Source organism: Bos grunniens, chromosome 23 (assembly GCF_055505025.1).
Source record: "Bos grunniens cultivar Pamir isolate PY7600 chromosome 23, Bosgru_T2T1.0, whole genome shotgun sequence".
In the NCBI taxonomy this organism is placed as follows: domain Eukaryota; kingdom Metazoa; phylum Chordata; class Mammalia; order Artiodactyla; family Bovidae; genus Bos; species Bos grunniens.
The window spans coordinates 39,580,521-39,606,370 of NC_141187.1; the positions used below are offsets into that span (position 1 = coordinate 39,580,521).

A 25,850-nucleotide genomic window follows, 5' to 3' on the forward strand; every position below is an offset into this window, starting at 1 on the left:
AGAAGGCTTGAAATTCTGTCCACATATGGGCAATTGTGTCAGCAATGAAATCTGAAAAACAGATTCAAATTCAGCCTTCTGAGACATCAAGTTTGAGGAAGGATGTGATGAGAATGTGGGGGCTAGTGAATGAATTTCTTATGTGGTTTCTCTGGTTAGAGACTGTAACCATGAAAAATAGCCTCATAGTACAAATAGCAAACACAGCCCTGATCCCAAGGTATTCAGATATTTCCCTACTTTTCCTGCACCCACTTAAAAAAAATTGTGATGAAATACACATCACATAAAATTTACCATTTTAATCACGGAGAGGGGGTGGGGTCAACATTTTTTTTACTCACTGGAAGAAACAATTCAAAGAGAGGAAAATACTGAAAGGAGAAAAACCCCGCTCTGCATACTTTTAAACTGGTATCATTGTTGCGATGATAAAAAATTAAGCTGTGATATAGTGGTCTTCATAAAAGCATATTGACATGCTAGGCCTTGGAAGGAGTTCTAGGCTTCCCTGCTGGCTCAGATGGTAAAGAATCTGCCCACGATGTGTGAGACCCAAGTTCGATTCCTAGGTTGGGAAGATCCCCTGGAGAAGGAAACGGAAACCCACTCTAGTATTCTTGCCTGGAGAATCCCATGGACAGAGGAGCTTTGTGGGCTACAATCCACTGGGGTCATAAAGAGGCAGACACGACTGAGCGAGTAACACTAGCTGGCCCAGCGGGCAGCTTACAGGAGACTCTAGACTGAGTGCCCTGGGCTGCCCTTTTCATTCAAGTGGATTAAGTACATTCATTGTTGTGCAGCCATTACTATCATTCATCTCCAGAACTCATTTTATCTTGCAACACTGAAACTCTGAACCTGTTAAACAATAACTCTCCTTTCCCTTTTCTCCAGCCCCCAGAAACCATCTCTCTACTTTCTGTCTCCATGAATTTGACTGCTCTGAAGTATCACATATCAGTAAAATCATACAGTATTTTTGTGATTGGCTTACTTCACTTAGCATAATGTCCTCAGGGTTTATCCTTATTGTAGCACATGACAGTATTTCCTCCATTTTTTACGCTAAGTAGTGTTCCCATGGTTTGTACATATACCCTGTTTTGTTTATCCATCCTTCTGTCAGCGGACTTGGGTTTCTTCCACTTTTGCGCCATTGTGAACAATGCTGCTATGAACACGGGTGTACAAATATTTCCTTGAATCCCTAGTTTCATTCTTTGGGGTGCATGCTCAGAAGTGGAGTTGCTGGATCATATGATACTCTTATTCTTGAGTTCTGAAAAACCACCATACTGTTTTCCATAGTGGGTGCACCATTTTACATCCTCATCAATAGGGTGTCAGGGTTCCAATTTGTCCTCATCTCTACCAACCCTTTTTCCTTATTTTTCTCCTTTCTTAAAACATTTTTTATAATAGCCCTCCTAATGGGTAGGAGGGTGGTCTCAAGGTCAGAGGCTCCAGCCAGAGACCACTTGCTGACCATTTTCTCTCCCCACCAGCCCTTCTCCTAAACCCTGTCTGTCTCCCACACCCCACACCTTTCCCTTTTCCCCTCTCTCTTTTCCAAATCTCCCAAACCATCTGTCGTGACTAGTGTTCTCATTCACCTTTTCCTGCTTATCTCCTCTTCAGCAGGAAAGTGCTTCCGAGGCTGACAGCCTAATCTCCGCGCTGATCCTGTGTTTCTGAATTCATCATCCCGCCCCTTGGCCTGCTGCCCCTGCTCTGCTGTCCAGGCTGGGCGAGGAGGCCGGACCGGATCAAAAAACTACGAAATGTAGGGGAGTGATCTGGGTACCGGGAATGATGCTGTTGAACCCCAGAGGGCCCCGTGGTTCTGATGGGGCCCTTTTTTATTTTTCTTCTTTTGGTCATTGCAAACTGTTCACTAAAACATGAAACAATAGGCAGTGAAACATACCCTGAATTTTTCCCCTACTCTTTGGTGGCAGTGTGGTGGGGCCTGGTAGAGGCAGTGACAGATGGAGGCAGAAGGGAAGACAGCTCTGTCCACCCCCTACTGCTTGCCTCCCCAGCTATGTTCAAAGCCCTCACTCAGTTCTTACGGTGGCAACAGATAGCAGGTTGGTTTGGCCCCTGCAGCGGGAGGATGGACATCTAGAGCAGGAGTTACAAGGACTACTGAGAACTTGATGCTGTTCTCCAGAACCAGTAGACAGTAGAACAGCCAGACCCGATCTGGGGTGCGGTGGAGGGGAGGGGCGCTGCTGGTTTCTGACAAGCCAGGTTAGATCCAGGAGAGGCTGCCCTGAGCTCTGGGTGGGCAGCTGCTCCTCACTTGGGAAAACTTGGTGGAAGGACAATCCAAGGACGGAACTAATCCAGGGTCAACTTTCTTTTCCTTCCGTGAATCAAACGTGACACATCAGGGACAATCATTTCTAGATTGGCTGTAATGTTTCTCCCGGTCAATTCTCTCCTCCCGCCTGGCAACGCCTCTCTCTGTTCCTGAAAACTGTGCTTTGAAAGGATGAAAAGAGCACTTCAGTTTGCTGTTGTTTTTCCTTGTACTGAATTAAAACCCCAAAGCTCATAGCAGAGCTAAGATGGGAACTGTACTTCCCTAAGCGCTGTGTGCCCTCATCTTGATCTTTGATGTATTATGTGAGATGTACCATGTAATTGGCAATGTATACATTAGTTATATATACTGTATATGTTACTTCATATATATACATATTATTTTATTATATATATTCTTCTTACCTGACTATCTATCTCTCTGCTTCCAGGAAGGAAGCTGCTCATGGCTATTTAAGCTCTGAGAACTGCCCTTTTTGGCTCTGCAATTCATACCTTGAGCAAGGTCACCAGCTGAGTGGGCTTTCTGTATTGCTATCCAGAAGGTAGCTGTAAATCATTTTTTCCTTTTTGTCTTAACTGGGAGAAGCTGAGACTCATCACCTAGGGAAGAGGGCAGGAAACTGAACTGCAAAAAAGCTACCTTAAAACAGAGACCTATAAGGTCAGGCCATTACCGTGTATGGTCCTACTACAGATTTTCCTTAGACGTTCATTTTTTTGTTTCTGTTCTACTTCAGCTCATCCACTCCCCCTCTCCCACTTCCCCTACCCACCCCTCTAATCACCCCCCACCCTGGAACCATGGAGGATGCAGACTCTGCTTCATATATATTATTAACATCACGTGATTATAAGATCATTTAATATTTCCAGAACAGTCTCCTTTTATTTTCTCTTTGACATGTATACACAAATTCTTCCTATATTCCTCCTCTCTTCCAACTCTGACAGATGGGTTAGACCTTTTTTTTTTTTTTTTTTTTCTTTTTTGGCTCATTTGAGTATGCTCAAATGAATAGTGTAAAACAGGTATGTTTTCAGCACAGTATTGAAGCGCTGAGGAGTGCACTTTGGGGAAATGAAGCTCAGGTAATGTCCACTCTCCGGGAAGGGGAAATTATGATGAAGTGCTGGAATTCTGTCTGTTAATGAACCGGCATGTCTTGGAAGGAAGTCTTTGTCATTACCGCAGCTGTTTTCTTCTTGCTCCTCTCTCCCCCACCCTAACATATCATATAATAAAATATATTTCTGGAACAAGTCTAAAAATAAACAAACAAACTGTGCTTGGGGAGTGGAAACTGAAGCTGATAAAATAATGAAACTAGGCCGGACCTTTTATTATCTTTTTAAAAAGTTACTTTCTCCGGCAGCTAATACATATCACTTGCTCCAGTTCAATTCTTTGAGTTCCAAAAGTTTCACTTCATAAGGGCACTGCCCTCTGTTACAGTAAGTCATTTGTCCATTGACAGTGCAAAGGCTGAATTTACAGCATTAGGGTTTTAGGATTTTTTTTTTTTTTGTCTAAGTTTTCTTCTTGTGATCAAGTAAATCTCACCCAATGGACATGAGTTTGAGTAAGCTCTGGGAGTTGGTGATGGACAGGGAAGCCCGGGGTGCTGCAGTCTATGGGGTCGCAAAGAGTCGGACACAACTGAGCAACTGAACTGAAACCTAACTCATGAATCACGGGTTGCTGCAGCTGTCAGGAAGGAGCTTAAAAAATCTCATGTGTAAATGCCATGATCAGCAAACGGTAGTCTCACGGCTCTGAGTGGGAAGGTCCCAATTCTTGTTTAGCTTCCTGCCTGGGAGGTAGTAACAGTAATACAATCTTTGGTCAAGGGAAAAGTTGTAAGGGCCACAGAACAACTCAAAACTCAATAGTAAGAAGCTGGGTAGTTTCTTATGAAATTAGGCCTATATCTACCCTATGACTCAAAAGTATTTACTCAAGATAAACAAAAAAAAGTATGTTCATAAAAACATTTTTACAAGACTGTCCATAATAGTTTTTCTAATAAAGCTGGAAATGTCCACATGTCCATCAAGAAGAGAATGGATAAATAAATTATGATATGTTTGTGTAATGAAATACTACTCAACAATAAAAAGGAATGAGCTATAGATATGCTAAAGAACATTGATAACTCTTACAGAAATCATGTTGTGTAAAAGAAGCCAAGCATTCATGCTAAGTTCTAAAACAGGCAAAACTAATCATTAATGATCAAAATCAGAAGAGAGTTGTCTCTGGGTAGCAGAGAGTAGGGATCAACTAAGAAGCAGCATGAAGGAACTTTCTAGAGTGATGGAACTGTTACATATCTTAATGGAGTGTAGGCGATGTGGAATTTGTATTTGTCAAAAGTCATCAAAACTTGGACATAAAACGTCAGATTTTCACATTTCATGAAATGCAAATTTTCTCTCAAAATTTAAAGTGGACTACAAATATATATATATGTGTATCAGTTCAGTTCAGTCGCTCAGTCATGTCTGACTCTTTGCGACCCCATGAATCGCAGTACGCCAGGCCTCCATGTCCATCACCAACTCCCAGAGTTCACTCAGACTCACGTCCATCGAGTCAGTGATGCCATCCAGCCATCTCATCCTCTGTCGTCCCCTTCTCCTCCTGCCCCCAGTCCTTCCCAGCATCAGAGTCTTCCAGTGAGTCAACTCTTTGCATGAGGTGGCCAAAGTACTGGAGTTTCAGCTTCAGCATCATTCCTTCCAAAGAAATCCCAGGGCTGATCTCCTTCAGAATGGACTAGTTGGATCTCCTTGCAGTCCAAGGGACTCTCAAGAGTCTTCTCCAACACCACAGTTCAAAAGCATCAATTCTTCAGCGCTCAGCTTTCTTCACAGTCCAACTCTCACATCCATACATGACCACTGGAAAAACCATAGCCTTGACTAGACAGACCTTTGTTGGCAAAGTAATGTCTCTGCTTTTCAATATCCTATCTAGGTTGGTCATCGGAGAAGGCAATAGCACCCCACTCCAGTACTCTTGCCTGAAAATCCCATGGACAGAGGAGCCTGGTGGGCTGCAGTCCATGGGGTCGCAAAGAGTCAGACAGGACTGAATGACTAAACAACAGAGCCTATGTGACTGTAGTGTTCCACAACTGGAGGATCTTTTATGAATTCCTGGAGCTCTGGTTGTGATTCCCAAACCTGGCTGCACATTAGACTTCTCTGTGGAGCGTGCATTCTTCAGGATGCCTTGGATTGACTTATCACCAAAGATTCTGATTCTGCGGGTGTGGTTTAGGAATCTGCATTTCGGGGCTTCCAAGGATCACCCTTCAGGGAGAGAATTCTAAGGTTTAGATAGTGGTAGACGTTTTTAAGCATCTGGTCACAATCACAACTACCATTTTTGAGTTAAGACACCAGTGAATAAAAAGGTAAGTGTTTTGATTCAAACCTATGTGTATCTTTAAAACAGAAATGGGTGTGAAGTGAAGACAGAGGGAAAGAACTAACATGTATTCAGGGTCTAGGATGTGCCAGGGAGATTGTTAGGCATTTGATATAGATAATTGCATTTAAGTTCTCTAAGAAGCATACTTATTTACTGTCTATTTTTATTGCAATCACCAGAGTCCAGACACCAGCAAAAGCAACTTTCTTGCAAATCTCCTAATAGGATGGGCTATTTCAGGGCCCCAGGCCTTTGCAATGCCTGGGATGCATTTTCTCTTAGTCTGTTAGATGTATTTCTGCTCATCTTCTAAGAACCAGCTTAAGTATCCCACATTATATGAGTCCTTCTTGCTCTTTCCCTTGCCCTGTTGGAGGAATTTCATTCCTCCTCAAGTAGAAATTTATCTGCTATCCTAGGAGTCATACCAAAATGTAACTGGGATTTTTTTCACATGAGTTAGAGACACTCATTGGTAACTGATTTAATGCTGCTAAGTCGCGTCAGTTGTGTCCGACTCTGTGTGACCCCATAGACAGCATCCAATAGGCTCCTCTGTCCCTGGGATTCTCCAGGCAAGAACACTGGAGTGGGTTACCATTTCCTTCTCCAATGCATGAAAGTGAAAAGTGAAAGTGAAGTCGCTCAGTCATGTCTGACTCTTAGCGACCCCATGGACTGTAGTCTACCAGGCTCCTTTGTCCATGGGATTCTCCAGGCAAGAGTATTGGAATGGGTTGCCATTGCCTTCTCCATGATTTAATGCTAAATCTACTTAAATGGAGAACACACTATAAATGAAACTTTTGAAAGGCAAATGTAGGTTTGCATTCGACTGATTTCTCCTTTTAGTATTACATCTGTCACATGACATTGTAATCTTTAATGTACATTTCTCTCTCACCACCTTTGTACATTTCTCTCCCACCCTCTTTGAAGACAGGACCGTATCTTATTCATCTTTGTAGTCCCAGGACCTGGCACAAAACCTGGCACTTAATGCCCAATAAATTATTGTTGAGTAGAGTAGATGAATGAACAAGATTAACTTGCTTTTCCTTAAATCCAGTTTGTACCCAGTGAGTTTTCAATACTAACTCACTGACCTCAAACCAAAATGTAAACCCTCAAAATGAATTTTAAGGGTTCCCGTAATTACCATCTGCCTTACCCAATTCTAGCTCTAACTTAACTTGGGGGCTACTGATTACTAAATTAAATCTCCTGGTCAAGATATATCAACCCATTCCTTGAATATCATATGCTCATTTTTTTTTCCATGCCCTTCATTAAATTGCCATCTATTCCCTGGTATAATGGAGAGTATATGATGACTGAAGAGCTGAGAATGATTCTTGCTGCTGCTGCTGCTGCTGCTGCTAAGTCACATCAGTCATGTCCAACTCTGTGCGACCCCATAGACGGCACCCAACAGGCTCCTCCATCCCTGGGATTCTCCAGGCAAGAATACTGGAGTGGGTTGCCATTTCCTTCTCCAGAGAATGATTCTTACTTCCCACCATATTATCTGCGTAACTGTGGTCAAATGACTTAACATCTCTGAGCCTTGTTTTTTTTTCTTATTTATGAGATGGGATAATATCTGAAATAATGTATATAGATTTTCCTGAAAGCTGTGCAAAATGATTAATATTACATTACTATATTGTTATTATATTATTACAGCTATGAAAAGAACTAAGCAATTATTATTCATTATTGTCATCATGCATATCCTTCAGTATGAAGCTTAAGGCCCAAGTTCCTTTTTAAGTTTGGAGAACCTACATTTTTTTTATGAACTGTCTGAACCACTAACTATGTTACTTCATCATATACTATCATTTATTATTTAACTGTTTCATGTATATGTGGTCTTTCTCTTCAACCTGATTAGAAGCCTCTCAAGGGCACGAGCAGGGAGCTTGTGTTACCCTTAATTTTGTGTCTCCAAATCACTCAGTGGAGCATAAAATATCTTAAATTTTATTAATATTAAATTGTGTTAAATAAGGAAAATGGAAAATATATCGAATCAAAGTGTTAGAGTAATAAGTTCTTAAACATTGTTTAATATAACATTCTATTTCTATTGAAACTGTAACTTATATGTGTCATTCCTAAAATCACAGTTAATAATTCTAGCTAGTGATTCGTGAGAAAATCCTGGCATCGTGCCAAGTAATTTAAATTATTGATATAATTTAATGACATTGGAGTTATCATTATCCCCATTTTATAGATGAAAAAAAAAACAATGCTTTAAAAGTTGGGATTCAGATAGGCATCTTTTCTCCCAATATCTCACCCTTATTCTTGCCTTTGGCATTGGCATTTCATGATTCTCACACCAGTGTGCTTCCCGCTACTGGGGTAACCCTTATCTTCTCTGTAGGGCAGTGGTTCTTCAATATGACTCCGACTAGCAGCATCAACATCATCTGGGAAATTCTAACCCCACCAGCCTCATTGAATCAGAAACTCTAGGGGTGATGTTTAACTATCTGTGCTTTGACAAACTCTCTAGGTAATCTGGATGTACACTCATGTTCGAAAACCATGGCTTTAGAGTGAATACTGAGCTTGTATTTTGCTTCTTACATTGCTCATGCCATTGCTTAATAGAGTTTTATATTATATGTTTATATAACAAGGGAGAGAAAGCCTACACCTCTCAAATAATATTCAATGAGTCCTACATCCCGTATATGAAATTCCACTCCAGGAAAAAGAACTAACAAACCTGAAATTTGCTGCCATGCAGCTTATAATTTTAAGAGCCTTAATTGATTTTGTTTCTTTTTCTTGGTTTTACATTTATTTTTGTATTTTACTTAACTCAGTTATAAGTAACAGTTAGATTTTCCCCTGCACGGTGTCTGGAATTTTTAACAAAAGTTGCATCTTTCTCATCTCCTTCCAGAAAGTTTCTATTTTGGTTTGAATCCTTAATAGGACTTTAGGACTTTAAAACTTTTTAAGACAGAGCAAAAATGTTTTGTAGTAAAATTTTGGCTAGATTTCATAATGAACGAGATATATACAACATAGAACAATTAGGGAAGAAACCCAGACTTGGTTTTTTATGTAACATATATACTGCTAAAAATAACAAGTTACTTTAGCCAATATTCATATACTTAGTTTACAGGAAAATATCCAGAACAAAGGTTAAATGACATATGTGGTTTCTTTAGAGAAGCTTGATTTCTTCAGGGCCCTTAAAATTTCTTGCAGTGATTTTTCTAGAATGTAGTACTGTGCAAATCTAAACACATGACTGTTCCGAGACTTGTGTATGTTGTTTGTCATTCAAGTACTTTTAATATTAAAGCAATGACCACTTATTTACTTAAAATGAGTAGGTAACTTAAGGAAAAGACTATCCTGTTTTTGATACTAATCTTAGAAGGGCAACAGTTTAATGTCCCTACCACTGACAATTTTATGACAGTTTAAAGATTGCATCAAAGGACCTCAGATCCATTGGGAAATGTTAAACATTCAAAATTTTTATTTTGGAATTCTAGAGAATAGAAGGTTAATGACTCCATTTTCCACAGAAGTAAAAAGGTAAAAAAAACCTAATGGCTAGCGGAATGTCATTGTTAAGATTTCAAATCAAGTCCTTAATTTCAAGTTAAGTCCTTAATAGATCATTTCACAAAAAAACTTGTTCTGTACTTTTAATAAAGTTAATGCAAATATTGTTCCTCTTATTTAAAGGCAACAATTACTGACGTAATGAAGAATTAATTTGGAATAATAAATATATATTTTTTGTCTTCTAAAGGGAAAAGCCATGATTACTTACCAGAAAGTGTGCCTTCAACTGCTTTGTGTAAGCAACCCATTGTGAAGGGATACTAAGAAGCACAAATAAATGGGACTTCAGGTAAATTTCACGGAGTTGAGCATTGTAGAAATGTTAGCTGACATCTAGTCTAACCTCCCATATAACTCCAAATCTCTTTGGTAAAATCTCTGATAGAATGTTATACAGCTACTACTTGAATAACTTCCCCTTTATCTTAGAAAGGAAACCCATTCTATTCTTGGATAATTCAATTCCATATTCTTTTCAGTTCCACTCACTAGTATGAGTTCTGCCTTCTGGAGACACACAGAAAGGTCTAACCCTTTATGCATAGTCACCAACACCAACAGCTGTTGGTGACTATTGTTTTTAGTTTGCGAGTGTCCCTCTCTAAATGAAGTTTCCAGAGCAAACATAATGAATTCAATTCAGCTGATGCCTTAATGCAAGTGGGCAGGACTGACCATGATCTGGCCTGAAGTTATCAAACATATATCACTCTTTCCTCTGATGTCATTTTTTTTAATCATCTGGTTTACTGATGAGTAATTTACATGCGGTATAATTATAATATACAGTCCTATGACTTTTGATGAGTGTGTACCACTGTGTAACCACCAGCACAGTCAAGATATAGTAGAGTCTCATCACTTTCCTCCCTTTGTAGCTAACTCCACCCCTCACCCTCAGCCCCTGGCAACAACTAATCCACTGAGTGTTTCTATGGTCTTGCCTTTATTTCTTCTATGCCATCTTGATTACTTAAGGAAAATATTGTTTTAGTTATGAGGGTCCTCATTAGGACTGCACAAGGTACCTGACAAGGGATAGAATAAAGAATTTTTAAAAAAGGAAAAAAGGATGGGGAAAAAATAAGTAAGCAAAAGGCTTATTTATTAAAAATAAGTAAAGTGAAAGAGAATTTTAAAAATGAGAAAAGGGTCTGGAGAGGGGCAAAGACAGACCAAAAGAAGGGCCTATAGTTGTGATAGAAGGTACCTTGGGTATTGGTGTCAACATCTCTTTGAAAACATTATATGCCACAGTGGTGAGCCAACCCATCATACTGATTGGAAATTAGAGAGAACATGAAGCTGGTTCACAGAGGGAAAAGCTAATTTTTGAAAAGTCACAATATCAAGAACAGTGAAAAGGAGAATGCCTCCTCTATGGCAGTAACAACCACTGTCCATGGTGCTGAATATTTATCTTCTGTTAGCTCATATTTCTAGATTTTACCTTTGGATTCTGGTGACTTCTAAGTGATCTGACCTCTCCTAGGAATTCACAGAGGTGATGGTCAAAGTTTTTGTAAAAATAATCAAATCTGGGTTTCAGGAACTGAGTTTTGGAGAGACATTTTCAGAAAATGAGACATTTGTTGTTTTAAAATAATTTTCAAGCAGTTGCAGCTGCCTTACATTTTTTTCCCTTGGCCAGTTGGGAAGGTATATTTCCCCTTCTCCTCCTGACTCATTACTTTTTTGGGTTAATGAATTGCATCTCATATTGGCTTAGCTGAAACTTTCCTCCTAGGTTCCTCTTTGGAAGGTGCTCATGGTTAAGTGTCTAGAGATTTAAGTTCTGATCTCAGCCCTGCATCAATTACCTGGCTACCTGTTCTGCTTCCTCTCAGGACTTCGGGATAGGGTTGTCAGATTTAGAAAGTAAAAATGCAGGTTGTCCAGTTAAATTTCAATTTCAGGTAAGTAACAAAGGCATTTTAAATCGTAAGTATGCCCCATTCTGAGACAGATGGCTAAAACTTCCTGAAATATGCAAATGTTTTGAGATGTTAAGTAGTTGCTTTGTTTAAAAAGGTGTTCTTTACTTGTGGGTGACCCCTACTGATTTGGGAGAACAAACAGTATATGTGTGCTCAGTCATGTCTGACTCTTTTTGACCCCTTGGACTGTAGCCCACCAGGTTCCTCTGTCCATGGGATTCTCCAGGCAAGAATACTGGAGTGGGTTGCCATTTTCTCCTCCAGGGAATCTTCTCAACTCAGGGATCAAGCCTGAGTCTTCTGCATTGGTAGGTGGGTTCTTTACCACTGAGCCACCTGGAAAGCCTCAAATTATATATAACCTTTGCCAAAGAGGTTACTTTTGAAATTCTAAGTATTGAAGGTAGCATTCACCAAATTGTACTAGCCCCTATTTTGGGGGGCTCCAAAATCACTGTAGATGGGGCCTGCAGCCATGAAATTAAAAGACACTTACTCCTTGGAAGGAAAGTTATGACCAACCTAGATAGCATATTGAAAAGCAGAGACATTACTTTGCCAAAAAAGGTCCGTCTAGTCAAGGCTGTGGTTTTTCCAGTAATCATGTATGGATGGGAGAGTTGGACTGTGAAGAAAGCTGAGCACTGAAGAATTGATGCTTTTGAACTGTGGTGTTGGAGAAGACTCTTGAGAGTCCCTTGGACTGCAAGAAGATCCAACCAGTCCATCCTAAAGAAGATCAGTCCTGGGTGTTCACTGGAAGGACTGATGTTGAAGCTGAAACTCCAATACTTTGGCCACCTCATGTAAAGAGTTGACTCATTGGAAAAGACCCTAATGCTGGGAAGGATTGGGGGCAGGAGGAGAAGGGGACGACAGAGGATGAGATGGCTGGATGGCATGACCGACTCAATGGACATGGGTTTGGGTAGACTCCGGGAGTTGGTGATGGACAGGGAGGCCTGGCGTGCTGTGATTCATGGGGTTGCAAAGGGTTGGACACGACTGAGTGACTGAACTGAACTGAACTTGCAGTTCAATAGGGGTGGGAGTTGGGTAAGGGGTCTACAAAAGAAAGTATAAATGGTAAGGAAACTTCTAGGGTTATTACTATTTAAGATGATGGCTCTGTTCCTAGTTTAGGTGAATTATAATGTTTTCTATAATTTTTAAAATGTCTTTTATTTTACTTCTTTTTTTCTGTTTGCTCATCAGTTCATTTTGGTCCGCCATTTGTGTTTTAAATCGTTGCTGTTTCTTTTAATTTAGGATGCCATCCCATGAAAAACAGTTTTTAAAAAATTCTGTGCCCTGGACACAGTATTGCTGATTTTTATTTATTTATCCATCTTTATCCTGCCTGAGGGAAAACAAGGATTTAAAATGCATTGTTGTCTGCATCTGTGAGTAGATAAATTTAGTATTTATTTGCTGTAGTGCCAGAGTGTACTTTCTCACTCTTAATTTTGCCACCAGCAATTATTTGGCCACAATCTTAAGCAGATTGTCTATTCTCCGAATGTCTCTGCAGAGTCTCACTAGCTACTTAGTCATGGTAAGATGGATAAGAGTAGAACAAACTATGGAAATGGACATTGGATAATGAAGGTTAATTCTTACCAGAGAGTAAATCTGGTTTCAAGTTTTAGCTTTTTAGAAAATGACTATATTAAAAATTTCCTAAGTTCATCTGTCCATCAAAAATCTAGTTAGTACAGATCAGAATAACAGATTAAAGGGAAACATGATTTCTGAGTGGCAGGAAATTTTGTTCTAGATGGAGCTGATGTCTCATCCGTACGTGACTGACAGGTTCATAATGGCACAGTACATTTACTCTCCCACTCCTCTTGTGTGTAGATTAAAAAAAAAATCATTTACAACAAAGGTAGTCACATTTCCAATAACGCACTGTTAACTCATCGTGTAATGGGAAGTCCTTTCAAAGAATACTCGAGCAATATATTACATATTCATTTTCTCTTGGTGATGCCTCTGACTCCCCAAATCATTAGGTATTAACTAAAAGAAGGAAGTTACAAAAATGAGATTATGCTTTTCTGAGCATGGGCAACTCAATGTTCTGGTGAGTAGAACCTACTAATAAAAATCAGCCTTTTAAATGTCACCTGGAAAAATAAATAAATAAATAAATAAATGTCACCTGGTATTTATAGGCCCCACAGCTGGGCATCGCCGGATCTATGAAGGTCGTGTCAGGAGACTGTCCCTGAAGGGGAAGTTCAAAGGTAGGATGATGAAGGTCCACACACCTCCTGGTGTTGGCAGTACTGGAAATCAGAACAACATAGCATGCTTAACACAGGACAGAGCTCAGAACTGAGAGACAGAAAGGTTTTTCTTTTTTTGCCCCTAATTATGGAAACAACTTCAGTTACCTAGTTTGTCTTCCTTTTATAAAATGGAGAAATTTTGAGCTAAGAGAGACTTTAGCAACTCCCAACTCCCGATAACCTCATTATATTCACAAAGAATCTAATATCCAGATGTGTTAATTGAGCTACTCGGTGGCCAGATAGCTAGGATCAGAATTCCATTCTCAGATTCTTAATCTAATACTCTTGAAAATGTAATTGAAAGGAATGAGCTTGGCGTCTAGGTTTGAGTCTCAGGAGTAACTACTTGGGCTAAATGACCTTTTCGGGTAACAAAGTCCTTGAACTCAGTTTCCCATCTGTAAAATGGGCTTAAAAACACCTGCTCTATTTATCTCTTAAGGATATTATGTGTTTCTAGGCAAAAATACAAAAAAGAGTACTGTATTATTTATTACTGCTGTGTAACAAGTTACCCCCAACTGCACATCTTAAACAACATCTATTATCCCATAGGTTCCTTGGATCCAGAATCTGAGCCCAGCTTAGCTGGATGCCTCTGGGCTCAGCATCTCTCATAAGCTTGTTGTCAGTCCATCAACCAGAGCTCTGGTCTCCTTTGAAGGCTTGACTTGGGAGCTGTGGGGTGAGGTCTTTTTCTGAGCTCGCTCATGTGATTGTTTTTAGGATTTAGTTCCTTGCAGTCTGTTCACCAGGGGCCTCTCTCAGTTGCATGTGGACCTCTCTTTAGAGCTGCTCACAGTGTGGCAGCTGGCTTCATCAGAGCAAGGGAGCGAGAGAGCAAGTGAGCAGGAGCAGGATGCAAGCAGGTCTTTCTGTGACCTGATCTTGGAAGTAACATCCCATCACTTTTGCCATCCTCTCTTCATTAGAAGCAAGCCACCAGGTCCAGCCCACACTCAAGGGGCACAGATCACACAGGCATGATGAGGGCCACTGGGGGCCCCAGAGGCTCCTATCACACAAGGGGCACAGATCACACAGGCATGATGAGGGCCACTGGGGGCCCCAGAGGCTCCTATCACACATAGTGTTCTCATTTTTATGAGTTGTTACGAGGAAAGGACAAGAGATTCGTTGCATACCCGCTTTAACAAATCAAAAGCTTTTGCAAAAAGAAAGCGGCATCAGTATTTTAATTTGGAATTACTGATTGCCTCTGCTTCCAAAGAAGGTTTGAAGTGGCATCCACATTCACCTACTTTGCATGTGTGAGTCCTCCTGTTTAGAGAACACTCCATCTCAGCCCTGTTCACCTGAGAACTGCTAAATAATCTCCTGCAAATGCACTTAAATATGGCTTCATGGATATGTTACGTGGTTCAGATACTATGTGTGTGAGTTGCTCAGTAGAGGCTGATTCTTTGTGACTCCATGGACTATGACCTGCCAGGCTCTTCTGTCCATGGGATTCTCCAGGCAAGAATACTGGAGCAGGTTGCCATTTCCTTCTCTAGGGGATCTTCCTGACCCAGGGATCAAACTCAGGTCTCCTGCATTGGCATGTGGGTTCTTTACCATCTGCCCACCAGAGAAGCAACTAGACTTTCTAATATGAATTGGTTGTAGGACAATGTCCAACCTGGACTACAGTTGCTTTTTCTAGTTGTCCCATAGTTAGTTGATGTGTTCACTAATTACTAAATGTGTCTTTCCATAGGAACAGGAGGGAATGACTTTGGGCAGGAAGACATAAATAATAAAGGTCAATACTTGTTAGTCCTTTTTTGAAGACTAGATCTTCAGTGATGTGTAAAGAATTATAGAAAACTTTCCAGTTGCCTTTCTAGGAATGGAGAAGCATTTTAAAATGTTTTATCAAATGGGGCAGAGGATTACTTGGACCCCAAATATTGGGAGACTTTAAAATTGCAGATTTCTGGCCCTTGCCTTAGACTTACTGAATCAGAATCTCTGGGTCAATCCCAGAAATGTGTGTCTTGACAAAGTGATTCTGATGTAAAGTTTGATAGACCTGGGTCTACAGGAACCCTGGAAAACTTATGAGGGACAGCATCCATACGGGTGTTCTTATTTGCTTTATTTGGCTATGGTTTGTGATTATAACTCTTCTAAGATAGCAGTCATTGTAAAATGCACCATTATATTATGCATTATTAAGAAAGGAAACTCTTCAGATTAAAATTTTAAGGATCCATAAACATCCATTCCATCTGAGATGTTAAAATATGAGAAAACTTCAGAACTGAAGCAACATGACAAAATGCTTTTCTTCTGTGACCTAAGCAGGTCTATAAGATAGCAACTCTATAACCCACTCCAGTACTCTTGCCTGGAAAATCCCATGGAGGGAGGAGCCTGGTAGGCTACAGTCCATGGCGTCGCAAAGAGTCGAACATGACTGAGTGACTAAACTTTGTGCTATATTCCATTTCCTAGAAATCTATTTTTTTTTATTCATGTGCTCATCTATCCAACCATTCATTCATTATTTCACATATAGCTACCAAAGGCCTACTGTGTGCCAGACCCTATGCATGGCGGTTGGGATATAGTGGTAATGAGATGCCTCGTGGGGCTTGCACCCTAGGACGTAAGACAGAAACTGAACACGCACACAAATAAATATATACCTGCTAATTAGGATAAGTGCAATGAAGGAGAAAGAGGAATTGTCACCTAGATGGATAGACAGAGAAGGTCAAAGTAATTGGTGAATGTCTGAGTATACACCCCTCTGTGGGGCTGATGGGGGTTAATGAGCAATTGTTTCTGAAGAAGCAGGAAGGGATGGCAGATGTGGGGTGTTTGCATTTGCTGGGCTCACAACCGAGACTTCTCCAGGAATACACTTGGGCTGTGCATTGTGTGTGTTTTCCTGCCCACAGCCCTACACAGACACAAGTATGCACAACAGTTTACTCTCCTTAGCATCCAGTTGACTGACATCTGCGAAGGCCAACTGCTGACGGTTTAAATGTAATTGAGGGTGGCTGATGAAATGGTCAGAAAGAAACAGTGAGGGGAAGGGGAAGAGCCTTAACTCCTCTGCAAACAGCCTTTCAGAACCGGCCACAGTGCTGTGCCTGGTCTCCCCTCTCTCAGCATGCTCTGGGCCTGAATTCCCTGTTTACTTCTCAGCTTACTGCCGCGGTTTGTCTTATTCTGAACTTCACTTAATACCCTGAATCATCAATGTCATTCTGAGATGGATTCTTTACAATCCTTAATGTGACAAACTGGATTGATCCCCTGCCCACTACCTGCCAGCTCACTGCAATTTCTCCTTAAATCTCTTCCTCTCCCTCCCTTTTACATCCTACAATGCGTGTGTTGAAGGAGAGGCATTGTCCGACAAGCATCCAACAATTACACTGTGCTTAGGCAAGATGGTACGGTGTTGAGTCCACCCTCGCCCTCATTTTCCTTTTCATGCTAATTTGACACGATGGAATCCTAAAGCCTTGTCAGCGCCCTGCTTGTACTTCAATCTTTATTTTGTGAGAATTTTTGAATCAATCTAGGTGTCATCTGGCAGCCTAAAACAAATGATATTGTAAAATTGTTTATTGCCAAGCAGGAATTTGAATACCACCTCCCCTCCCCACCTCCCCAAATCCCTCACATAGAAGGAAAGCAGATCAGTTGTCTCTGGGAGATTTAAAATGAAAGGTACTTTTCATCTTAAAAATGGAATTCAGGATGCTGTTTAACTAAGTGCACGGTGCATTCAGTATTCACAGGGTAAAACATAAGAGAAATAGCATGGATTTTTAAAAAGATATTATTTTCTGCTGCATGCTGCTTCTATCAAACCACCTGAGAGGTGATTTGAGAAGGGCATTTTAGAATAAAGACATTGTTCTGACAGCAAATACAAATGAAATAAAATTGGCCTAAGGCTTTGATGCCGGAACCCACATGGAGAGCTGGGACACAGCAGCACTCTGGCTGAATGCACTGGAGAAACAGAACCAGCATAATTTGTGGTAGTGTGTGAAGCAAAGATGAAAGAGGAAATTTAAAAAATAAAACAAAGTACATACATGCAGATTAAAACAGACTTTTCCAGTTGCATTCATTCCTTGATTGTAAGAAGTTATCCATAAATTCCATAAATTTAACAAGGATACAGAAGTTCGGCTATAATCTCTTTGTTCCTAGTGTCAAGGGAAGATATGTGAGTCAAGAGGAATAATCTGTGTTCCTCTAATTTTTGAGAACGTCAAGAGAAGAGAGAGTAGAATCTCTTTTGGGGGTGGGGGGTATGAATGAGATTCTGGCTTCTGGCTCAAGCATGTGACATACCTAGAAACAAACCTGAAGCACCTTGGCTTACAGAGACTTTAAGTGATTTTAGTCACCTGTGAGCTTTGCCCTCAGAGTGAGGAAAGTACTTAAAGTGGCATTTAGCAGTCAGTTAGGTATAAACTCGGAGAAGGCAATGGCACCCCACTCCAGTACTCTTGCCTGGAAAATCCCATGGACGGAGGAGCCTGGTAGCCTGCAGTCCATGGGGTCGCTAAGAGTCGGACACGACTGAGCGACTTCACTTTCACTTTTCACTTTTATGCACTGGAGAAGGAAATGGCAACCCACTCCAGTGTTCTTGCCTGGAGAATCCCAGGGACGGGGGAGCCTGGTGGGCTGCCATCTATGGGGTCGCACAGAGTCGGACACAACTGAAGCGACTAAGCAGCAGCAGCAGCAGTAGGTATAAACTGAAGCTTCCCTGGTTTCTCACCTGTAACGTAGGAGATGCGACTTTGATCCCTGGGTCAGGAAAATCCCCTGGAGGAGGGCATGGCAACCTACTCCAGTTTTCTTGCTGGGAAAAATTCATGGACAGAGGAGCCTGGTGGGCTAGAGTCCATGGGGTCTCAGAGTCGGACTCAACTGAAGCAAATGAGCATGCACTCTCATAGGTATAAATTAAGTAACAAAGGAACCAAAGGAACAAGAACACAGGAGCAAAGCTATCTCAGACTTCCCAAGTGAACCTACATCCATGAGTTGTTTCTGATGCACAGATGTGCAAGAGGCTTAAGAAAGAGGAATCTAGTCACTTAACAGACTTGAAGGCAGTCTCCTACACAATCTTTTTTTTTAGACCAATCACAGAGTATCACAGAAAAGGTCTGTAGGAAAGATTTTGTGTGGCCTTACTGTTTTACTAGTGAAGGATGTATTTTCCATCCAGAGGTGGTATTGCCAGATGAGGCATGTAGAAAGAAAACAAGGGTGCCTATAGACTGCTAGCTGTTTTGCTCTCGTTTGAAAAGCTAAAACAACACTGCCTGATTTTAGAAAAGACACATCTTGAAGTCTTTTGCTGCTCATTAAATCTCTAAACAAAACAAACCAAGGCAATGCAAAAGCTCAAATTAAAAGCACATTTTAATCTCATTCCTTAAATAATTAAATTTGTAATTATTTTTCTTCTTAATAAATGACTTAACCCGCAAGGGAGGTCACTTCAGGTGTGTCTAGCATTGGTAATAATGTGGAAATAATACAGCATTCAAAGACTAGCTCTAATACTTACAATGTTGGGCAAGATACTTAAATTTTTGAGTGTTAGGGGTTCTTCATACATAAAAAAGGGATGAATATCTATTTTCAGGGTTACCATAAAGATTAAATATGTCCAATTGCTTAGCATAGCGCTTGACACATATGGGTTACAATAATTTCCCTTCTAAGGATTAATATTTAGAAAATTTCATTTATCACAGAAGATCTAAAGTAGGAAAAGTAAAAAATTCCAGCTAAGTCCTTTAAATCCATATTTTCCCTCAATTGTGAAAGTAACACATATTCTTATAAAGAATTAAAATACAAAATATTAAAAAAAGATTATTGTCATAATCTTACCACTCAATATTTGTCTGTTAACAATTTACTGCATTTATGATAGTCTTTTAAAGATATTTTTACATTAGATATTATATATACATATGATTAAAGTGGGAGAGGATTTTTCCTAAAATGAGCCAAATGAGAGTAAAATATTTACAATACTATATTCTATTTTTCTTTCTCAGAATATAGTGCCATTAGCATTCCTTATATTAGGAAAAAACCTTTGGCATGTGTAATTTTTACTGGTTGTATATTCCATTTATGTACATGTGTATCACAGACATGATATTTTCAATGTTTTGTTATAGAAATTCACATTGAGATAAATATATTTATATTTTTAAAAACTTAAATAATTTCCAGATATTTTCCACAAGGGAATTTCAGGATAAATAAATATGATCATTTTTAGGAGTTTTGGAACATTGACAAACTAATTTCCTATAAACTGGATCAATTTATATACCATCAGGAATGTGAGAATCTCAATTTCCCCTTAACTTTATTGAATAGTAGTATTCAAAAATTTTTGCAAAAGTGAAGAAAGGTATTTTGCCCTATTAATTAGCATTTCTTTATTATTGTGTTTGAATGCTTTGCTCTTCCGAATTGTCTGTTCACACCCTGTGCCATTTGACTATTGGGACCCCCAGATTTTCCCATCCATTTAAGTGTACTTTCTCTATAGAGAAGTTGAACACTTGGTCACACTTGCTGCTGATAATTCTCTACCTTATCTCTTACCTTGTTTTATACGTATGGAATTTGCTTTAAGTTTTTAAAGTTGCATTTATTCTTTTCTCATGAATGTCTCTTTTTTCTTAAGGTTAACCCTCTAAGAGAAGGTCTTGGGGTTATTATTTGATTTTCTTTTAAAAATTGTGCTGACCCAAGGGTTTCTATGCTGTACCAAAAAGTCCATTCTTTCTCTCTTCTTTTTTTTTTTTGATGCCAGTTAAAGGAACTAAAGGGCAGAGAATGGGAGAAAAGATCACAAAGAGGAACTTCAAACATGGTAGAACAGATTTGTAAGTTTTTTTTTCTAAATCCAAATGCAAATAAAATTCCATTGTGTGGTTTCAAGGGTTGGAGAGAATAGGATGAGCTGCTGACAACAAAACGGAAGGTTAAAACCAGCAGGCTTGACAGATGAGGAGCTGTTCGAGACATCAAGAGACAGTATAGAAAGTGGCAGAATCTACCCAGACTTAGCTACTTGAAAACACATTTCCCGTTTGCGTTTGTCTGAGCCTGCCTGTGACATATCGAACTGAATCTGGCCCCAGGAATCAGCGAACAGCTAAAGGGAAATGAGTAATTTCCCCATGGGAAAGCATCTCCAAGAATGGGATTCTTCCTCAGCTCACAGGAACACAGAATGAAAAGTCTTTCTCAGATTATGGTCCCAATTAAGATATCTCAACAGATTTTGTAGCAAATTCCGTAAACCCCAACAAACACAGTTGGCTACATGTACACATTTCAATAAGCAAGACATTTTTCTGTTTGAAAGTTTCTCTATTTTCAAGTTTTCTTTTCAAACATTAGTTCTAGTGAAAGAGAAATAAAACCAGAAACCCTATACTTTTCAGTTTTACCAAATGATAATCAAATGCAGTCATGGATTTGGCATGCAAATGAGCAAAGGAAATTACACAGACATCATACCTGGCTGCCAGGTGCTTACAGTACAAGGGACCAAATGGACACCAGTGCTTCTGAGTTGTTTAAAACTCAGAAAGAGGAAAATGGCGCTCGGTGTTGAAGTGAGAAAGGAAAATAATAAAAATCCAAAGCACATTTTTCTAAATGAGCTGATGTACACTGTATTTTATGATTCAAATACACAGGTGGGATGATAATTTGTCAGCTTGTCCTAAGTTGATTGTCTTCATGATTTTGACTTTTGACCTCATCCTTTGGTGGTGGTCATGAGGGGTTGTGGATTTCCTGAATCCTTTTGAAATCTGATTTTAGAATGGAATGAGTGCATTTAATGAAGCTCTGCCAACCTTTGGTAACAAAGGTTTCTATAAATTGCCTCTGAAAAGAAACTACAACTATTACTAGTCTCTAAAGATTAAGATCCACAAGACATAAAGTCTAAACAGAACAGTTTCACATTCTGAACTTTTTCCTACATGCTTTCAACTCTTTGTGTCAAATGTGAAATATCAGCAGTGTACAAAGAGACTAGGGGGTGAAAAATGCCTTTGCTTTCAGGAAAGCTTGCTGTTTTTCCTTTTTATTCCTGTCCATTTGGGAGCAGATATTAGCCCTTCTTGTTCTGCAGCTTTTATTTGAGGGGGAAAATACAAATAGAAGCCAAGAGTATATTTTAAAAATTGAAGAGCATCAAGACATCACAGCCTGAGTTGGCCATAAAGATTTACAATTACATTTCCATCACAAAGACCCTGGCCCATCATCTTTGGCCATGACCATTTATGTTTTGATTTCTATTTCTTTGGCGGGACAACACCCCAATTAGACAGATGAGCATTCAGTTTGGATTTTGGAGCCCATCCTTGCTGGCCTAGGTTACTCCAGGGCTCCAATGGCTATTCTCCCCCATTTGTGCCTTGATGGTTATAATCCTGCTATCCACCAATTCTTAGCATATAGGAAAACTGTGACAGTTAATATACTAGTGGTCATTCGACCTTGATTATGCCTGAATTCTTCTACTGCCTGAGCCACCAGGGAGACCTGTTTCCCTGAATTCTCTAGGTTCTTGCCTCTGAGCCTTTTTCACTCCATGCTGTGTAAATTGAGTGGCGGTGACCTGGGGACGAAGAGGAAAAGGTAGCGAATTCATTTTTCTCTCCCGAAGACTGGTAACTGGGTCAGACTGTCTATTGTAACCTCCTGGTAGCAAACTGTGTTCTCTTAAAAAATATCACACCAAGTCATCACTGGAGAATTATTATTATAAAAGCTGAGTTGTTACAGCAGATTCTAACTTCCATGGAAAAAGAACCGTTTTCATTCAGAACTCATATATTACTAACACAATGTACAGTTCACCCTTTCACAATTATATACGATGTAATAGGTAAGTTCACCGTTCATCTTCAGGAAAGGAGATATAAAAGGAGAAACCACCCGATTTCTGCTCGCAAAGAGTGATACCCACTGTCACAGGGCTTTTTTCCCCTGCATTTCACACCATTCCAAGAAGAGGGAAAAAGCGAGTCTGTGGACACATTTTCCTTTCATTAGGATAAGAGCCGCATTTCATTACTTTAAAAATCCTCGTTCATTTAAGCAACACTAAATGCTTCCTGGTCTGGATATATAAAATTATTGGATGGCCACTTCTGGCCATCCGTCTGAGACCCTGGTGTGCCACAGTCGATTTTTGAGAACTGCTCTGCCACTTAATGTGACAAACATCCAGCCTTGCAGTTTAAGAGATCTTTGAGAAAGGCCATCCCCACATGAAATGAATTTAACAGCAGCAATTTGTCATTTTGCCCTTCCTTTGCTGGGGGAAAAAAAAATGCTGGTGATTTCTTTTGACTTAAACTGGGCATTCAAAAAGCTGTTTTTATTAATGAATCATATTAAGCCACTAGAGAAAGGCTCCCTGACTCTGTTTAAATAACAGGCTATGATTCCTCTCCCCTCAAGCTCCCCCCCACCCCCATTTGGCTCCGCTGCTATTAATTGAGGAGTTTCTTTGTTTCTTTCCTAATGAAGCTAACAGAACACATCTGTCAGGTGCTCGTATTCTTTGCCTGTCTATAGTATGTAATAGACCAGCTGGAGGCTATAATGCTACACAATACCCCTGGCCGTTACAGCAACTATTTATTCCTGGGCTTTTCCTCCGAAAGGGATTTGAAAAAAAAAAGTCTGAAATTTGGGCCTAATTGCTATTTACCCAGCGATAGACACCTGTTCTAGCTGAGACATTGGCTCATGAATCCTACACCTGAGACCTTCGGGAGAGTAGAGGGGGAAATTTCAAGCAGCTGCCAGTCCATTTAGATATAGAGAGCTTTAACTTACAGGGTTTGTGTGTTTATACGTATAGGCATATATTTAAAAATACTGTATGTTTAGTATGCACACCCATAACCAGAGGGTATATATTAAAAGCCATGTACTATTATTTCACGGTCAATTGCTTATCTGAAGGCTATACACATACTGGCATACAGCTACGACTGTGACTGCTTTAAAAATAGTGCACTGAAGCTGAATTCAATATCAATAACAGACATGTGTCCTTCAGAAGTCCACTCCAGGCCTTGGGGAAAAATAGCTTCTTAGGATGAATCAGAGGAAAAAGTTTAATCAAACATAACTCTTCTTGGAGAGATTCAACTTTGTCTTAGCCATTCCCTTTGCCAAATAGCTATGACTTCTTTCTTTTGACATATTGCAATTGCTTTCGTTTTCTGTCTTGATCAGAGGAGCACAATGTCCTGTTTATTTTTTGAAATCAATAGATATTTATCCTACTTTTCATGGTTGGCCTTCATAATGCCCGCTAAAGCTAAAAGAGTCCATGACCATAATGACAACATTTATTTCCTTGGGACAAAAAAATACAAAACCTAAAAAGCTTAAAGGAGACTCCGTGTAATGTGTAATAATGTCATCTAATGTTTAGTTAGTAGTTTATCTTATTCAGGATTATTTTTAAAAGTATTAGAGCATAAAAAGAACCCCCTTGCACTTGTAAAAGAGTGAAAATGAGAGGAACAGTATCTGTATATATACATATATATGTGTGTGTTTACCCTGACTTCACACACTCTAATCCCACTGCCCTATTCGGGCTTGAGATGTTTATGTGAAGAGAGGAGATAAGAGGGACGTAGCACAAGCTCATTGGCAACAGAACAGAAATAAAACGTTACTGCTCTGCTATTTTATCTGGCCTCTAATCAGAGAACATTCCTGCTGCAGAGGGCTCGCAGGGTGGGGGAGGTGAGAGGATTAGGTGGGGAAGAAGGAGAAAGGAGAAGCAGGGATTTTTTTTTTTTTTTCCTTTTCTTGTCTTTGGTATTTGGTGTGACTTCTGAGCTTTTTGCTGCGGACTCTCATTGGTATTTCTAAAATAGCCTCCCCCTTACGTACTGTTTTGAGAAATTTGACCTTTCTGAACAGATCAAATAATGCTGCCAAATGACACCTAATTTGTTACCAAACTAGAAAATTATTTATTATTTCTCCCAAAGGGTATATGAGCTATATTAGATGAGAGTTCATGAAATGAAATTAAAAGGGTGAAAGTAGATTTAAATAAAATGTAGAAAGACAAGTCATAAATGAAATAAAAATTATCTGAGAGATATTGTTCACGTGCGTGCACACACACACACAAAATCATGCTGGCTAAGAAACTCCCCTTGGTCTCATCTGCAGCCAGAGATGACCGAAAAGTCAGAGCCTTCGGAGGTGGCTAGCAATGACGGGAGAGATGGACAGTACTCACATACAAATGAGTGCTTCGCCTCAGGGCTCACACGGTCGGATAGTGAGCTGATGCCGAGACAGAAATTCATTTCCCAAGAGAAAGGAGAGAAGTGCACGGGGAACTCAGGGTCACACCAGAACAGGTGATAATGAAATTAGAGTTAATGAAGGCTGGAAGAAACCAAGGCCAGATGGGTTGGTGAGACTGTCATCGGAGATGCAGGCTAAAACCAGACATGGTATCTCAGGACGAGAGACAACAATTGTTGAAGGCACACATCAGAAAAGTTCCAGGAAATATAAGAATCCTCCTCTCAACTCTGAGGCGGGCCATCCCTGTGTCTCCACGTGACAGCATTTTGAAAGTGCATGATGCTAGGAGGCAGATGGTGTGACTAAGGGGAAGATAGATAATGTTTCTGAGCCTCCGTTTCCTCTCGGGTAAGTGGGGATAATAATACTTACCTTCTTTTCGCTGGGAAGATTGAACGAGATAGTGTTTGTAGAATGGCTAACACAGGTGCACGTGGTTGGTGTCAATTATATGATAACATAATTATAATCCTGTATAAGTGATTAAGTCATTCTCACAAAAAAAATGCCAGTAAGGGCTTCCCTGGTGGCTCAGTAGTAAAGAATCTGCCAGCAATGCAGGAGACATGAGATGCGGGTTCAATCCCTGGGTCAGGAAGATCCCCTGGAGAAAGAAATGACAACCCACTCCAGTATTTCTGCCTAGGAAACCCCACAGACAGAGAAGCCTGCTGGGCTACAGTCCATGGGGGTCACAAAAGAGTTGGACACGACTTAGTGACTACACAACAAGAGCAATCACAGTTAGCCTGTCTGTGTGGTTGTCCACTTCTGGGAATCTTAATAGTGAACATGCCATATCAGAAAAGAGATATGAAGCCTAAATGTATC

The 25,850-nt window shown here is 40.0% G+C and overlaps 2 long non-coding RNA genes across 5 annotated transcripts in view; one reads left to right on the forward strand and one right to left on the reverse strand.

Moving 5' to 3' along the window:
- The window catches only part of LOC147347667 (uncharacterized), a 38,065-nt gene extending 24,458 nt beyond the window's left edge, over positions 1-13,607 (reverse strand). For both annotated transcript variants that reach the window (XR_015152434.1, XR_015152435.1), the window contains exon 1: positions 13,481-13,607. This is a non-coding gene — a long non-coding RNA (uncharacterized LOC147347667). The remainder of the gene's footprint in view (positions 1-13,480) is intronic.
- A 4,777-nt stretch (positions 13,608-18,384) lies between these two features.
- Positions 18,385-25,850, forward strand: part of LOC147347668 (uncharacterized) — a 31,443-nt gene continuing 23,977 nt past the window's right edge. The window contains exon 1 of one of the 3 annotated variants that reach the window (XR_015152439.1): positions 18,385-25,367. This is a non-coding gene — a long non-coding RNA (uncharacterized LOC147347668). The remainder of the gene's footprint in view (positions 25,368-25,850) is intronic. The other 2 variants (XR_015152437.1, XR_015152436.1) reach the window with 2 other exon arrangements.